At 55.8% G+C, this 17,897-nt stretch overlaps 1 protein-coding gene across 2 annotated transcripts in view; it reads left to right on the forward strand.

Moving 5' to 3' along the window:
• The first annotated feature begins 9,947 nt into the window (after window positions 1–9,947).
• Window positions 9,948–17,897, forward strand: part of SRC (SRC proto-oncogene, non-receptor tyrosine kinase) — a 29,517-nt gene continuing 21,567 nt past the window's right edge. For both annotated transcript variants that reach the window (XM_075768916.1, XM_075768917.1), the window contains exon 1: window positions 9,948–10,221. The gene's annotated coding sequence lies outside the window, so the exon portion shown is untranslated. The remainder of the gene's footprint in view (window positions 10,222–17,897) is intronic.

The following is a 17,897-nucleotide window of genomic DNA, read 5'->3' on the forward strand; positions in this document are numbered from 1 at the left end:
TGTCTTTGTCATATTCTTTAATTCTTTAGGTAATAACTCATCAGATTCCAGACTGCTGTAGATGAAAGCTTTCATTTCCCCAGCGTCGCTACCTCTTTCTTATTCCCCACCCATGCGCTTTTCCTTTCTCTTCCCACCCTTGAAAGCAGGTACATTTCAGGGAATTGAGGCTGCAGTGGGGACTGTAAGGATCGGGGACCAGTTTGATTCTGGAAGGTGCAGAATGTAATGCTTGTGCTAATGGGGTGTTCTTGGAAGCTTGGGAGGACCACGTACTGCACCTTGGAGAAAAGCTGCTCTGAGGCGTGAGTTTCAGAGTGCTGCATTGGTCAGGTATGGAACAGCTTTGCCTGGCTGTGCTGTTGATAAAACCTCCTGTTTGCTAGCCGAGTCCTCACCACGTGCTCCGTGTCAACACAGCTGGGGTTTGTTGCATTTGCAAACTCCCTCCCAGCCTTACCTGCAATACTCTGCTGCATCTCCCCTTGCTGAATTCTTCCTGAAGTTAAATATGATCTCAGCCTGAGGAGATGTGATGTTTTAAGATCCAAGGGGTGGCAAGCTGTCTGTGTAGCCTGACTATATGGCAAGAGACATATACGCTATGTTCCTTCAGGCACTGGCTCTCCAGGCCCAGGGACAATGTAGCATTAGATTTAAATATGGCTAGACAGGACTGGAAAGAGATAGGTGGTGACGTAGCCATAGTCGCTCTGTAGGGCAGCTCAAGCTTCCTGATGCCAGCTCACATCTTGGTTTGTTTGATCACGAATGAGTCAATGGGAGGAGAACCTGCTCTTTTAGGCACACCCAGGGTTCAGAGTGGCTTTGAAGGAAAGGGTTCTCTGGCAGGGCTGCAAGTCTGCAATCTTTTTTGCATACATAGACTCCCATCTTCAATTCACGAATGCCTCATGAGCCCGGACACGGCAGCAGTGTTGTGCTGCGTGTTCTCTTAACAAGAGATGAACAGCACGTTTACAGGAACCATCAGTGTTGAGAATGGCCACGTTCTCTGCTCGCTCTTGCTTTTGGTGGGTGAGATGGATGGATCGCAGTACCAGTTTGATTGTAACCTCTCACTGCTCCCCTGCTCCAGGCTCTCTGCTTCTCTTCACCAGAATGCTGACACCAAGTCGCACTAAAATCCAGTTTAGAGTTCTGCTTTAAATTCAGCATTTTCTTTTTCTTCTTCTTTTTTTTTTTTTTTTTTGAGCTACATAAAGGGAATACTAGGAGGACAGAACAAAGCATGGGAGACACAAGCACTCTAAAGTTGCTTTGAGTTCTCAGTACAAAGAAACATTACAAAAATTTCCCACGCAAATAACAAAGAACAATATTGTGCTATGAGTTTCCACTAGGACCTGTGTTTCTGTCTGTGATCTGCAGGGGAAAGAACAGCATTGCTGCTGCCCTGGATAGGTACTGCAGATCACTTCTTCCATTTTCATAAATGAAGATGGTGGTGGTTTTATCTAACAACTCTGGCTTTCTGCAGGTTACCTAAAGGCGGGGTTTAATGCTTTAACGGAATTGCAACTATTGAAAGAGTAGCACGTGCATTACCCGAAATATAGAAGTGCTTCCACAGCTAAGAACCAGTTAGTGATGAGCACTGTGTGGTTGTTATCTGAAATAGCAGGCTACTACATCAGCATCTACATCTAGCTATTTGCAGGCTGGCTTACTCATTGCTAAATAGAAATCATGGATATTGGGGGGTGTTTTTGTTGGGGTGAAGAGGTATTGAGATAAATTTCCGAGTCTGTTCCTAACAGCTTTATATCTATTTGAATGCTCTCATTAGCTGAACTTAGAGTATGTTTTTAGAGATTACCAATATCCCATGTATTTTAGATTCTCCTGAAATGTGTAATAAATACAATCAGAATTCCATTGTTCAAAAAGAAATCTCCTTTTAAAGTTGTACTGCCTCTTTCGGTACATTCATTGAAAGCTGCCAGAACTCTCAGACTATAGAAATGCAGAGACATAAATAACCTATTCATAAAAATGATCCATTAAGGGAAAGCCTTTCAGATCCTTTAATCTGTGAGAAATTGGTGAGTTAATACTGTCAGGCATGTGTGTATCTGTGTTTGATTTGGAAGTAGTGAACTATCTCCAGTACAGCTTTACTTTCCTAGAAGGCAGGAGGAAATGGTGCGATGACTAAATTAATTTGCTGCTCACGAGAGATTTTGGCTCCAAGAACCCCCCCCCATGAAGGCAGCAATAATAAAGGCATTATTTGTTAATAATACGAGCAGGGGATTAGGTGGGGATTCAGTAGCCTGATAACAGGGATTTTCAGTAGCCCCTCAGTGTGTGATTGTAGCTCAGGTTTACATGGCTGGAACGTGGAGCTGTCTGGTGGCTCTTTTTGGCTGCCGTAAGACCAGCATGGTAGCCAGGCTCTAGCAAGCGTCTCTTGGTTCCCTGACCAGAAAACAAACGAGAGAAGGACTAGTGTGGTGACTCCTTTAATTCCCAAGCACTTTTCTCCAGGCTGTTTTGTAATTAACATCCCAAAGGGAGCTGAAGACCTCATTAAGTCACTTTTATTGAAGGGGAAGTTTTCAAAGGTCTGCCAGCCAGTAGGCAGCACCTTGGTGATGACACCTTGATCTGCCACCCCAAGCCCAGGAGCTGGGCCGAGAGCTGGGTTTCCTCTGCTAATGTGTGTTATGAAGTTCCTTTCCCTCAACAGGTGAAGCCTCAGCTCTGAAGAAACGTGGCCGCGAGTTGAGAATTCCTTGCTTTGTTTTTGATGGCGTCCAAGCAGCTCTGCATCTCTGGCCATGCTCATCTCGATCTCAAGAGCTGTGGCCATCGCCACCCCCTTGAGCTGTCCCTAGCTCACAATGCATCCTTGTGCTCCTCCAGTGCAAGCAGCACAGTCCCTTGAGACAGGCTAATAAGTAGCTCGTGACTGGAGTTCCGGTTCACATAGTTCAATTAAATCCCTGTTAATCTTGTTCAGACCTAATTTACTTTCATTCTCATACACATGCTTTTCTCTGCTTCAGAGAGAATCTGGTGAGGTTCCCTACTGACAGGAACTGAAGAGCTCCAGGCCATCTTTGAGGAGGACTGATGTTTGCAGAGCAGCCCCCTCATCAAGTGAATAAGATTATTTCCCAGCCTGTCATGAAGAATGTGAAAATATTCCTTCAGTGCCTGGGTTTCAGGAAGGGCCAAGGCTGGATGTGATGATGCTCAAGGAGAAAATCAGGAAGCTGTAGGAGGGGAGGACCTGCTCAGTATCTCTGTTTCCCAGGGCACTGCTGAATTGTTCCCCCCTGTGTGTGTGTTAATTTTTGGACAGCTGAGAGCTGGGGTGCTGGAATTCTCTCTTGAGAACCTCTCTTATACACTGATACTTCTCTCAGGCAGAAGTTATGTTGTTCACAACCTGTGGCCTGCAGGGATCGAGATGACTGTATTGATTTAGTTGTTTGTTTATTAATCTCATGAGGCATCAGAGACTGACTGCAGCGAGAAAATGGGATGATGAATGGAGAGTGCTGGAGCACAGAGCATGGCTGCTTGTTTGGTGATTAGGTTGATTGCCAGCTTTGGCACTGGGAAGAGATCTGACCCTCACCCTCTTCCTCATCCAGCTAGAAGGGATGATTTGGTTAGGGAGCATTCCCTTTCTCTCTGGCAAGAGACATGGTCTGTAATCAGTGTTTGCATTTCTTAAATTGGCAGTTACTGCAGATCCAAGGTCCTGCTCTTCTCCTCTGGTAGTTTGTGGCTTTCGAGCAGTTGTTTGTGGGGGTGTTTTCTGGGTTTTGGTACCCAGGCCAGTGTGCAGTAGCTGGTCCAAATGTTTCTTGCTTGGGGCTGGCAATTGCAGGGAGATGAACTCGGCTTCCTGCCTCTCCCTTGAAATTTGGCTGATTTGCTCATTTCATGTTCATTCTTCCCAATTTGTGGCTTTTCTGTCACTGTAATTCACTCCCATGCCCCCTTTTGTTGTTTCCACCCTGTAGCTTCACGTCCATTGCAATTCTTCTGTCCTTGCAGCCAAATTTTACCTGCCAGTGACAGACCGTGGGTATCACCTGCTGTTCCAAGGACAAAGAAGGAACATGTGAAGAAGCATCCAGGATGGAGAAAGGCGTCCCCTTGTAATCAGCTCCTTTAGCAAGAAAGCTGTGCTGCGCACTTCAGCTAACCCCTGAGCCACGAGGAGTTAAAACGATCAAATACCATGCTTCCGAGCTCTTGTGATAAGTGAGCGCTATGGTGCTGTGCGTGCTTCACACCACCCGTTCAGATCCTGCTCCCTGCCAGCGCACGCAGATTTGTCTTGGGCAATCCCCAGGCTCTCGCAGCGCTCGCTTCCCTCTTCCCAGCTTCCCTGGTTTCATTTAGTGCCTGGAGGCCCCGGTGTGGCTTTGATGCTCCTTGTACCCTGCTTGTTGGAGGCGTGAGCAGCCACGCACCAGGAAACCACAGTCCCGCCGAGGACCGCAGCAACGCAGAGCGGGTGGTTGGAGCAAAGAGGCTGACAGGTTCCTCCCTGGTTCGAGTCCAACCTTTTTTGGCTGGTGGGTACGAGGTAAACCTGCTTTAGATCACATCTTAGCTTTTTAAAAAACATCTGTTGCCTGGTTGATGTCTCTTGTTGCGTTTGAAGAGCTCAGCTCCCAAAGCGGGGGTGCTCTGGGTGGAGGGGGTTGAAGGACTCTCACTTCTTCCTGTCTTCAGTTCTGAGCAAGGACCTGTGTCCCAAGTGCCATGCACTCCTATCTGCACACTAAATGCAGCATTCCTTATTTGTGAAACCTGCGCTCTGGACTGTCCCCTTGTTTCTTGCCAGAAGTCTGCCTGAGCCTTTGAGGTGCCAACCCTGTAAGCGTCAAGTTCAGCCAGACCCAGTTCGTGGACTGGGGCCTCGGAAGGCCTCAGCACTGGGCTGAGACCTCTCACAGGCAGTTCCTACTGCCTTCCCTTTGGCAGCTGCTTCTGCAAAAGCCATCCCAAGCTTGCAAATTCAGCTCGCCAAAAGCCAAAGTCCAGAGTACAACAGGCACCGGCGAGTTCTCCGTCAGGGAACCGACTCCAGACGTTTCCTGCTGTTATTTGTGCCTCTGCTTCGGCAGCTCTGGGCAGGAGCCGTGGGGCCGATGTGGGGTCACGTCCCTCCTGCTCCCCGAGGGCAGCTCCTGCTCATCGGCTGGGTGGGCCCATGCTGTGGCCGAACGGCTGGACTGTGGCTGCTGGGGTCTGCACAGGAGAGGGTCCTCAAGGCTGTGGTCCCTGTGGAGTGGCTACCTCTGATGCTGCGGCGGCTCCTTTGGGAGATGTCCCCAAGGGTCAGGCCTCTGCGGTGAAGGGAATCGCAGGGGGAGCAGTTTTGGAGAGAAGGGGAGAAGCCGCAAATATTTCTGCTCCCTACCTGCCCCTTTGTTTAGCTCACTTTAAAGTGAGGATGGATCCAAACATCATATGGTTTAAATTTTTCAGTCAGACTTTGGCCTCCTTAGCCCATCCCTCGCTTGAAGGACCAAGGCTGGACGATTAAGGGGAAACACCCTTGTGTCTGCTCCGGCTCCGCTTGGCGCAGGCTGCGGCCGGGTGCTGGCAAGGGGGCTGCCGGGGACTCCTCTGCCGCTGCGGGGAGGGTCACCAGGATGTGGCTACCAGAGCTCTGCGCTGGCCAGCCATCCCTCTGCTGCTCTGTTAGCAAAGCAAGCTGGAACCATGGCTGTAAATCTCATCTGGACGAGTTTCCGTGGGCTTTTCTGAACCGCTCTTTTCTATTGATACTAAGACTGGCCTAAAAGCAGAATTTGCACCTCTGGGAAATGCTAACATTTTGCGTGCGGCTTTTCTGCTGAGCTGAGGCAAGAAGCAGAAAGTGTCGGATTTTTGCCCAAATGAGCTATTCCAAGACACCTAATTCAGATTGTATCAAAACGTCGTATTTTATCGGTCAGAAACCTGACGGGAAACGTCGTGCCTCTATTGAACACGCAGATAATTTCCCCCCATAGCTGTTGAACTCAGTGGCTCCTTATCAAACATTTGCACATCACCAAGTCGGTGGTTTCCTTCCGTCCTTTCCCCCAGGGAATTTTGCAGTGACACTTCCTGGCTGGGGCCGCCTGGGTGCCTGGGTTAAGGGCCCCTTTTGCAGGGCAGATTGTCACTGCACTGAGGGACACCACGGATCTTGAGCTGTCCTGACTCCTCCTGGTGACTTCTTCTCAGCTGCCCCTCTTTATCCCACAGCCTGCAGGATGCTGGCATTTTCCGCTCTGCTCCTGCAGCCCTGATGTTCAGTACAGGAGAGAACGACCAGAATTAGTGTTTCTAGCATGAAATATTGCCAAATGGCTCGTACTGCAGGAGTTACTCTGGTCAGTCCCCCTTAGTAAATCAGCCCGTAACTGCAGCTTCCCTAATGGGGCTGGTGGTGCCGATCGTTTGCCGTCGCACACTCACTATTTGCAAGGCTGTAAAGCTCAATGATTGTAAAATCTCAGGGCAAGAGCCGTGGCTGCTTCTGAGTCTGTCCAGCATCTCAAACAGAACCATTACATTATTAATAGTAATAATTCCTGCAAATATATTTGGAATTTGCAGTGAAGAAAATGCAGCTAGCCTCAGGAACAGAATCTATTAGACAAAACTTATTCACGCTTGCCAAGGGGATGCTTAAAAATAAATCTGGCTGGAGATGAATAGATGTTTTGTTGTAAATCCACAGCTACGTTGGAGAGGTCAGGACTCAGATCAATTACTGGACCCAAAAAGCACCCTCTTACTTTGCAGGAAGATCTCAGGAGCCCTGTGGAGCAGTTTGATCTGCACACCCGGAGCGGGAAGGAGCCACATACTTACTTACTCATGCCTGTAGTAACTCTCATTCTTATTTTTCCTGGTAAAACTTGCGTAAAGGTCTGCAAGAAAGCTCAGAAATACCTCACCATGTCTTGATTTCATGTTAGAATATAATTTCAAGATGTGCTGTAGTAACTGAGCCACCAGAAATATTCAATGCTACTTTTTTTAATTTGAAAGTACCTGGTTTTCAGTTTCTGTAACCCTCTTCCCCTCCTTAGGGTGGAATTATCAGTGCTATTTAAAAGTGAAGAGAAAGAGTCATTTCAAGAAAATAAGTTTCAGGGAAGTGACTGAAATCCCTAGTTGGGTAAAAAAAAATAATTATGGAAGATAAATACTTGGAGTGGGCAGGAGGGAAAGGAAAGCGGGCGGCTGGGGGTGTCCATCAGGCTCAGGACCTGCGGGCAAGCCAGGGATGCATCGAGGTGTGCTGGGTTGCTTAAACTTAAAACGGTCCTAAATCGCATTATCACCGGTGCTGCACGTTTAATGTCAGAGTCCTGTGAGGGCACATTCCTGAGTCCGAGTCCAAAAGATAAGAGGCTGGGTTTAGACAGCATCTGTTTGCCATTTTAAATTTGTACGTTGGCATCTTCTTCGAAGAAGAGGTTGTGTCGTGGACTTGGTCCAGCATGTGAAACGGCACAGTGCCTTTGCTGTTTGCCTTCTAGCAACAGGCCAGCATCGCCAGAGATGGAAACTACGATTGTAGGACAGCCTGTAGAAAAGGAGTTGATTGCAAAAGAGGAAAACAAAATTAAAATATTTATAAGTCATAATTGTATCTTAGATTTAGGTCTGGATCCAGTAGAGGCTGAGTCACCCTAACTAGCTCACCCGGGGCTGGGGCCGAGTCCCTGCTCCCCCGGGGCGCTCTCCCCTCCGGCAGCAGCTCCTCACGCCTGCCCTGGGACGGCGGGTGCTCCTGGGATCAGGAGGGAGAGGGGAGCGTCCCCGTGTCCCTGTGCAGGTGCAGGGGGTGGAAGCTGTGGGGGACCCTGGGCACTGACGTGCCCCCCTCTTTGCCCTCCGGTATGACCAAAGTATGAACGAGCAGAGCGGTACCCCAGGGCTGCCCCACGCCGTGCGGTTAATTCCTTAATCCCACGTTGGATGTTAAGAGGAATCCCTAGGAATCAAAGAATCCCTCCCTATGCACCCCTACACCAGCCGAATAGCCGAGGAGATGCCGATGAATTAACACCCCCCCCCCCAAAAAAAAGCCTCAGTACAAACCGGGCTGCAGTTTGATGCTCCAGCAAGGAGCAAGCAGGGCTGCTGCCCCTACCCCAGCTGCTCTCCAGCACCAGCCGCCCCACGGGTGTGCAGGGAGCCCGGCCACCCTCTCCCAGCCGTGGGAGGGAACCGAGAGGCAGGAGGGAAAGCGTCTGCCCGGCTCAGCATGGCTGCAGGGACCTTATCAGCGGGCGGCTCCTCCCAGGGAAGGGCCCCTCGCGATGTGCTGGCCAGGAGTGATGGATCCGTGTGTGCGTGACTCCTTGTTCCTGGTGACTCACAGATTCGCTGGCCTTCGCCAGTGTCATGGGAAATATTTTTTTAATAACTCAAAAGAACAAGTCAGGGGGGGTGGGAAACCGAAAGAAAAATTCTGCCACATAGTTCTCTGAAACTGAACTTCCCAAATTGTTTCTGAAGTGTCAGGTCTTGCTCAGGGAAATGGGATTTTCAGAAATCCCCGCTGAGGGGCTGTAAGGCTTGGTTGGAGGGGTGGGCAGGGGATGACGGAGGCGGTGCTGGATGTGGAAATACAGCCCATGGGTCACCAGAGCCAGCCAGCAGCCAAGAGCACCTTGGAAACCGGCTAAATGGGGGTTTAAGGAGCGGACTGCTTCACCCCATTTCTTCCCGGAGGATGAAGTGACAGGGAACATCTTAGTGGCTGGCTAATGGGGGAGGTGGGAGGGCTGCCAGCACTGCTGAGCTGGTCGGGCAGCCCCAACGGGCTCGGGACAGGTGTCGGGGCGCCCGGCCGAGCCCTGAGCTGTGCACCCCGGTGTGCTCTGCGCCGGGGGAAAGCTGGGCATTTTCCACCACCTCCTTGTGCTGAGGGAAGGTGCTGAGCAGTGAGGGGAAGGACGGCCGCAGGGCTGGAACCATCCCCGTCTGCCTGAGCAGGACTTGGGGGACTCGCACCTCGCCTGGCCCTGCATGGGGTGAGGCTGCCAGCCAGGGACCGGGCACCCCAGGAACACCCACAGCTCTGTTCTGCTTCATTTTGGAGACCAGCACCAGCTACAGGAGCAACCTGGGTGTCTATTAACCCCCCAGGTGTTTGTCCAGCACAGGTGAGTGAGGGACACAGCAAAGATGGGGCAGATGCCCCAGCGGGGCACGGCCTCCAAAGGGCCTCGCAGCTACCCGGGGTTCCCCAGGACCTGGTTTATCTTTCCCTGCTTTTCCTCTACACTTAAGTTTTGCCTCCTTCTGACTTCAGAGGTGGGGGAACACGGATTGTAGCCCCCCTGGGATGGCGAGGCATCCCTCCTGGGAACGGAAATGCACAGATTCAAGTGCAGAATCTGACAAAATACCATTTCGCGCTGCTTATTTGCGTGCATTAGAACGGTTTAATAAAGCAAACCCCCAAACCAGCCGGGTTTTAACCCTCTGAAAATCACTTCTCTCTTCTGTTACCAGCTCTGGCTTCCAGGTAAACACAACAACGCAGCCCGCCGGGGCTCGGAGCGCTGGGCTCGGGTGGGAGAACGCCAGCGCCGCGGGGAGCCCAGAGCTCCCCCCCAGCCCCTCACCCGCGGGAGACGCACCCAGAGGAACCAGGGCCGCCGCTCCCACGCGTGTCCCCGGCGCGACCAGGCGGTTCCCTCCGCCGCGGGCCGGGGTGCGCCGGCTGAGCCCGGGGCGGGGGCGGCCCCTCTCCCGCTGCGCGCCCCGCGGAGCCCGGCTGCCCGGAGCCTTCTCCCTTAAAAAAAAAAAACAAAAAAAAAAACCCAACAAACCACGGAGGGGAGGGGCTGCTGCTTTTTCCCCTATCCGCCGTTTCCGGTTTGCTGCCATATTCCTCTTTTTTTTTTTTTTTTTTTCCCCTCCCCGTGGGTTGCCCCCCCCCCCCCCCCCCGCCCCGGAGAAGGGGTGAGCGGGGGCGGCGAGGCAGCAGCGCGCAGGATCCGCGGTGCTGCGCGATGCTGCTGCCGGCGGCGCAGCCCTGAGCGCCCGGCTCGGCTCGGCTCGGCACGGCACGGCCCGGTGCGGGCACCCAGCGCGGCGGCGGCGGCAGCGGCGGGGGGCGGCGGCCGCGCCCCCGGCGCGGAGACAAAGCCGGGGCCGAGCGCTGGAGGCGAGCGGCGGGGCCGGCCCCGCTGCGCGCACAGGCGGGAGGTGAGCGGGCGGCGGCGGCGGCGGCGGGGGGCGGCTGTGGGGCCGGCGGGGGATGCCCCGCTATGGGGCAGGTGGGGGATGCCCGCGGTCCGGCCGTGGGGTCCGGCGGCGGGAGATGCCCGGGGCCCGCGCGTGGGGTCCAGCGGGGCGGCGGGGGGATGGCCACAGTGGGGTGAGCTGGTTGTGGGTCCGATCGGGGATGCTGGCGGTTTGGCGAGGAGGTTGTGGGTCCAGCCGAGGATGCCCAGGCTCCGGTGGGGCGGCTGTGGGTCCGGCAGCGGGGGATGCCCGCAGTCCAGTCAGCTGGCTGTAGATCCAGATAGGGATGCTCACGGTCTGGCTATGGGTTTCGGTGGGGCGGCTGTGGGTCTAGCAGCGGATGCACATGGTCTGGTGGGTCAGCTGTGGGTCTGGCTGGGGTCGCATCTGATCTAGCGGGGCAGCTATGGGCCCAGCCGGGATGCTGAGGGTCCAGCGGGGCGGCCGTAGGGTCCAGCGGGGCGGCACCGCCTGCCTGCAACTCCCCTTTGTTGTGATCAGGGGCTGTGGGGGACCCCCGGGAGCGCAGGGCGGGGAGAGCCGGGCTGTATGTAGGCCAAGACATGAAATATTCATTGCCCCCCCTGCTTTGATGTCTCCTGATCCGCTTCCCTTGTCGTGTTTGCTCACCGGTAATTCTGGCGCTCGTGTCCAGCCCTGGTGGGCCTGGAGAGCTGTGCTTGGGCAGGCTCCTCGCTGTGCCCCTCGCCGGGGCTGGCTGGCTCCAGCCTGCTGGGGGGCTGCAGAGCCCCGAGTTGTCTGATTAAAGGCTTTATCCAGCGGAAAGTTCCCCCATCACAGCCTGGGCGATCCAACCCCCGTGTGTGGCTGCGAGCGGTGGCATTGGCGTGTCCCCACCGTCTGTGTCACAGCCCCCAGTGCCATGGAAGAGCATTGTGGGGTTTGCTCAGAGCCCCACTGGGGTCGGGGTGGGCTCTTATCCCCCCTCACTGCCTGGGGGCCGTGCAGGAGCTCGGGCAGGCTGTGCTGCGTCCCGGGGCTGTTTGGGACGGGCACGGGGAGCAGCCTGCCGGGATGGGGCCCACTGTGCAGGGCTGCGTGCGCTGGGGACGGAGGCTGGAGGGGGGATGGCGTCTCGCAGCACTGACCCTGGCACCCTCCTGTCTGGTGCTGAGCTGTGCAGCTTCCTGCGAGACCCGCTGGAAATGAGTGGGGATCTGCTGCGTCTCCCCACGGTTTGCTGGCCCTGCACAGCGCGCTCCTCCCCCAGCCCTTGCCCACCCCGACCACCACTGCTGCGGTGCGCCAGGGCTCAGCCCCCCGCGCCTGGGGCTGGGAGGTGACTGCAGTCCCGGTCCTGGTCCCGGTCCCAGTGTTGTTGAGCAGCAATGGGTCAGTAAAGGTTGTAGGTGGCAGGGAGTGGGTCGTGCTTCCCTGTGTGTGCTGCTGGCTCGCCGTCCTCCTGGCTCCCCTGGAGCGATGCAAAGGGACATGATGTGGTTGCTCAGTGCAGCTGGGGAGGGGGCCCCAAGACAGGTCCCACTGCCCTGTGGCATTAGGAGCTGGGGGCAGTGGAGGGTGCAGAGCCCCAGGGGGTTCCTGGGGCGAGCTCCTGCCTGGGGCTGGTGCCGCCTATGCGGCGGGGACAGGGACAGGACAGCATGTCCCCAGCAGTGCCGTATGCAAACTGTGCTGCGGGAAGGTGGCAACAAAAGACTTGGTTTTTCTTCCTCCTTCCCGGGTGGTGCTCCCCGGAGGAGGAGGTGTACGGCAGGAGGGAGCTGGAGGGCTTTGTCGCTCTTCTCTCAGCCGAGCAGATACCTGCTGCCAGCAGTGACCGGTGTGCGGGTGGGAGAACCGAGCCATGACAACCTCGCCCAAGGTCCAGCCGTTACTGGTGGGAAGCCCATCGTCCCTGCCAGGCTCAGAGGCCCCCCGTGCAGCATGGGCTGGTCAGACGAGGGCAAGGGGCTGGCAGGGGGAGGTGTGAGGAGGGGGACATCAGCGACCTTGCACTTTAAAGCAATATCTTTTTTGTTGTTGAGAGAGGCTGATCCTGGGCTGCCCTGGGCTAAGCCAGCTCTTCTGCACCACTTTGTGTTGGCTCAGGATCCGGCCCATAGCAAAACCTCTGCCGTTCAGTGTCTCTGAGATGAGGCTTGTGTGCTGGCTCCCTGGGGAGCCGCGTCTCTGTAATCATTAGCTGGTTAATGCTCGTTGTCAGAGAAGGGCACCTTTGCTTGAAAGAGCGAGGGTCGATTCCCGATTCCAAGCTTTGACCCGAGAGCAGCAGGGCAGAGGTTCCTCTGAACACCTCGCCTGGGTGGCTCTGCCAAAATGCAGCCTGATGATTTTTTGGAGACGGGGTTGTTTATGGGCTGGTGCAGCAGCAGCTAAGGGAAGTCCAATGTTCCCTGTCTCGATCGTTAGTGGCCTTGCAGTGCTCCCTGTGTGATGGAGATGCCCTAACGATAGGTCTGCCCTTTAATGACTTTGTGCCAGAGTGATGAAAAATCACGGAGGTACCGCAGGGAGGCAGAAGGGGCCGTCCAAGCCCCTGGCCGGGGAGCTGAGGGATGAGACGAAAGGAAAAGAGCTGTGGTTCGTGGGGACCGACCTACGCCCAGGCTCTGCTGCGGAGGCAGGAGGCTCCTTTGCTGCCTTGGTGGCACGAAGGGGACATCAGCCGTCCCGAGGTGGGGATGGCCTTTAGCGGAGTGTGCAGCTCCCGGGAAGCGGCGTCGTTTTGCTGGGCTCACCAAGGCGAGGAGGGGACAGACCGCGAGGCTCTCGTGCCTCCAAACTCCCGTCTGCCTCTCCCTGCTGCTGGTGCAAGGATCATCACAGAGCTAAAACTCTTATCTAATCAGACCCGAAGGACTTGGCCCATAGCGTCTTGTTTTAATGACCAGCAAACATTCTGAAAGAGAAAAGGTAGGAACAAGCAAACAGTCTGTGCCTTCTCCCAGCGTGTCTAAGGCGGGGGGAAAACCTCCGAGCATCGCTGGGACAAAGCGCCGCGCTCCTGGCATCACTGGGGGAAATTTGAAAGCCTATCTGAAGCACTATTGTTTCCTGTACTGTCTATTTTGCAGCTCGGTTTCCAACTTGTTCCTTTATCTCTTGGAACAATTTCCCATCTGAGCTCACTTCCGCAGCGCTCCGCATCTCGCCCCGGAGCCCGCCTGGAGACACATCCATCGGCCACGGGAAACGGCCTCGGCAGACGGCAGCGTGCCCCACGCTGCTCCGTGCGGGAGAGATGCCTTTAATCCGATGCCTGGAGGGCAGCTCGGACCTCTGGGTGGAAATAACCATCCTTGCGTGGCAGTTCCTGGGGTGGGAGGGCAGATTGTTGCTGTTTCCAGTCCAACCTCCTTCCCTTTTCGACCGCCTGTAGCTGCGGGTGGTGCGGACTAACTCCCCCGGGGCTCGCGTTTTGCTGAAGTTTCCGCCCATCAGCAAAAAAATGCGAAGTGTGTCGCGGGGTGATTTTTAAAGTGGGCCTCAGAAAAATCATAATGCTTTTTTGGTCCTTTATCATTTAAATAGGCAGGGGGCTGTGAGATAGTCCAGTATCATCCACTTAGGAGGGAGGAAAAAAAATACTGTCATTAATTGGCTGAATGTGGCTATGTTGGTGTGAGCTGCGGTCGGTGCTCGGGTGCACCCAGGTCCTTGACTTGGTGTGGTGGGTTGACCCTGGCTTGAGGGCCAGGTGCCCACCAGAGCCGCTCCATCGCTCCCCTCCTTCATTAGACAGGGGAGAGAAAGTACAACAAAAAGCTTGTGGGTTGAGGTAAGGACAGGGAGAGATCACTCACTAATTATCGTCATGAGCAAAACAGACCGAACTTAGAGAGGAAATTCATCTGATTTATTACTAGGCAAAACAGAGTAGAGGAATGAGAAATAAAACCAAATCTTAAAACACCTCCCCCCACCCCTCCCATCTTCCCGGGCTCAACTTCACTCCCGGCTTCAACCTCCTCCCCCCTCAGCGGCACAGAGGGACGGGGAGTGGGGGTTACGGTCAGTTCATCACACGGTGTTTCTGCCGCTTCTTCATCCTCAGGGGGAGGACTCCTCTCATCGTTCCCCTGCTCCAGCATAGAGTCCCTCTCATGGGAGACAGTCCTTCACGGCCTTCTCCAACGTGAGTCTCCTCCACGGGGTGCAGACCTTCAGGAGCAAACTGCTCCAGCGTGGGTCCCCCACGGGGTCACAAGTCCTGTCAGCAAACCTGCTCTGGCGTGGGCTCCTCTCTCCACGGATCCACAGGTCCTGCCAGGAGCTTGCTCCAGCGCGGGCTTCCCACGGGGCCACAGCCTCCTTCAGGTGTCTCCACCTGCTCCGGCGTGGGGTCCTCCACGGGCTGCAGGTGGAATCTCTACACCCCCTCATCCTCCCTCCATGGGCTGCAGGGGGACAGCCTGCTTCACCATGGTCTTCACCACGGGCTGCAGGGGAATCTTGCTCCGGCGCCTGGAGCACCTCCTGCCCCTCCTTCTGCACTGACCTTGGTGTCTGCAGATGTTCTTACATCTTCTCACTCCTCTCTCTGGCTGCAAAAGCGCTCTCTGACTGTTTTTTTCTTCTTAAATATGTTATCACAGAGGCGCTGATTGGCTTGGCCTTGGCCAGCGGCGGGTCCGTCTTGGAGCCGGCTGGCATTGGCTCTGTCAGACACAGGGGAAGCTTCTAGCAGCTTCTCACAGAAGCCACCCCTGTAGCCCCCCCCAGCTACCAAAACTTTGCCATGCAAACCCAACACACTTGGCCCCGTGTTGGCACAAGCGACCTCGGCGCTGGCTGCAGCAGGAACCGGTGCTGCTTTGCACATGCCTCCGCACATGCATGCTTTGAAAATAAAGCCCTGAAACAGATTTCAGGAACAAATGTGGTTTCAACGTGGGCCAGGAACCAGGACCTGTGAATCTGCGTCTTGCACTGACTTCCCTTCAGGCTACGTATCTCCTGGCTGCCCTCGCTGCGGAGCGGGGAGGTGTTTGGGAGGGCTGGGGGCTGGCAGGGCTGCCATGGGGCATCGGCTGCTGGGGGGGATGGCGGTTGATTTTAATTCAGACCTTAAAGAAATCTGCCCGAGCCCCTTGGCTCCAGGTGGTCTCGGTGGAGATGCAGCATCCGAAATATCTGTAGGCTGGTGTGCGGGGTCAGCGGGCTCATCTGGAGGAATTTGGGGAACAGAACTGTCTGAGCACTGAAGGCAAAAATATAAGAAATGGAACTTAACAAATCCAGCCTGCCCCGAGCCACATGCCCCTTCCCATGCAGCATCCCCCGTCCCACACCGTGCCCCGGTTTGGGGGCAGCGTGACAGGGTGGCGTTGGTGCTAAATTGATCCTAAAAATGTCTCACCTCGGGGCACCTTTAGCAGGAATTTGGGGATGGAGGAATTTGGCTGTCTGGGTTTCACTGCTCCATCTTGCTTCCCCACCTGGTAAGGAGCATCGCGTGCCTCAGTTTCCCCTGGCAGCACTTGGGAAGCTGCCTGGACAGGGAGGATGTCCACACCACCATCGGAGGTTGGTGAGGCTTTATACCGAGCGTGTGCCTCAGTTTTCCCCTCTCCCGCCCCCCCTTCACTCCCCAGCTGCGCTGCCCTGCAAGATAACCTGCTCTCCATGAAGCACCACCGCTCCCTCGCCCGCTCAGCTCCAGCCCCTCCGATGGTGTTTTGAGGAGTTTCCTTCCCGGACCAGGGCCCAGCTGGGCACCAGCTTCCCCAGCCGAAACCAGCCCTCGCAGCTTGGTGGTTTTGCGGTGCCGTCGGGCTGCAGCCGGTGCCGGCGACAGCGGGGTCGGGTGGTGCCATCGGGGGCTCTGGGTGCTCCTGGGGTGGAAATGGGCTGTTGGTTAGTTCTGCAAAAAAAAAAAAAAACAGCACGAAGAGGCTGTGGGAGCTTGGCCGGGCCCTTTCCTTCCCCTGCCCGTTGGGCGAGCGTGGCAGGGCCCCACTGTGCCGGGGAAGGGATCGGGAAGCTTTGGTGGGGTGGGGGGAGCTGCCGGTGAGCACCCTGCTGCGCCGGGCAGGGAGGGTGTCGTGGGACCTGGGAGAAGGAAGGGTGCGTGTGCGAATGCAAAAGTCACCGTGACCGGGATGAGTGTCATGCTCCAGTATCACGGACAGTTGAGTTTGGAAGTTTGTGGGGAGGAAGGCTCAGGGTGCCGGGACCGGTGTGCGCAGCTGGGGCTGGGCAAGGAGAGCTGCATGTGGGGGCAGCTGCCTGCTCCCCCCGGCTGCCTGCACATGTGCACAGCCGTGCGTGGATGTGCATGCACGTGAGTGTGCATACACTAACCTGAGCCCTTCTTGCTGCTTTGGGGATGGGCGTAGCTCTTGTGCCGTGGTCTGGGTGGGCTGTGCTGAAGCCACTGTGAGCCACCAGTGAGCAGAGGAGATGCCCTTCGTCCCTTCGTCCCTTCGTCCCTTCGTCCTGTCCCCGCAGGCTCTGCCCAAGGGCAGCTCCAGTTCGGGATGGCTGTTTTGGGTAGGAAGAGCCACAGAAGGGAGGGCTGGAGAGATACCTCGGGAGGGTGCAAGGTCCACGTGCAGCTCGTCCCACGCTGCTGGCTGGTGTCGGCGGCTCAGGGCAGGTCCCATCCACCTCGCCCAGAGCCCGGCCCCGCTCCCCCCCCCACTGCTGCAGCGAGCGATGGGGGGCCGGGAGGTGTGCAGAGCCCGGCTCTCCCCTCCAGGAGTGGCGGGGATAAAAGACACCAGCTCAGCGTTTTTCTTTGTTTTTCATCTGCTCGGGCTGTTTATAGCACGCACTGTCTGGGGCCAGCTCCTCTCCCGGCGGCTCCGTCAGAGCTACTGAGCATCCCGCTTGCCCCAGGAGCGGCTGGGGAATCCGACACAGTTTTTTGGGCACGAAAACACTGTCCAGGGCTGGCTGATCTCTGTTTGCCCCTCAAGACCCTCCCCGGTTGCTTCCTCTGACGCATCCTGAGCGAGTTGCTTTGTTTTGGTGGTGCAGATGGGAGTGGCCGTGGGGACCAGCATCTCTCTGGGCTCTGCCACCAGCGAAGTCCAGGCTCCCTGGGCGTTCCTCGGCATGCGGTCTGATGGTGCCGAGACCAGAGCCACGGTCCCAGGCTGTGCCCACTGCCACAGGAGCTGCTCCCGGTCCCATCCATGCCCACGGAGGTGAAAGCGGGAGTCAAGCGTGCATCACTGGAGACTGATTCTGTCCTCGCGGTCCTGTCACCCAGCTTTGTAACCCTCAGCCACCCACTGGCCCCGTAGCACGTGTGCTGGTGTTGGTGGCCCCACGGTTCCCCAGAGCACGTGGCTTGTGTTGGGCAGATGCCCCAGAGTCCCAAAGTAACCCGGGAAAATAAGCCGATAATTAGCATTAATTTGCTGTGTGGGACCTTGCTTTTTTATTTGAAACTTGTGCAGGGGTCTGCAAGGTGAGAAGTGTTGGAAATCAGTGATGGAAGACCCTTGGCCTCTGCTTGGCTTCTCCTTCATACCCTCCCGTTGCAGTGAACCCCGGTACGTGTCCTGCCAAGTCCCCGTGGCTCCTGGCCGGGAGCGGGGTGATGCCCGGCCCCGCAGGGTTTGTGTCGAGGGTGCAAATACCCTCCCTGCATTTTCCCTCTTTTACCAGCGAGTGTTTCGGTTCCTGTTCCATGTCAGAGGGCATCA

The sequence above is a fragment of the Balearica regulorum genome, chromosome 16 (assembly GCF_011004875.1).
Source record: "Balearica regulorum gibbericeps isolate bBalReg1 chromosome 16, bBalReg1.pri, whole genome shotgun sequence".
In the NCBI taxonomy this organism is placed as follows: Eukaryota; Metazoa; Chordata; class Aves; order Gruiformes; family Gruidae; genus Balearica; species Balearica regulorum.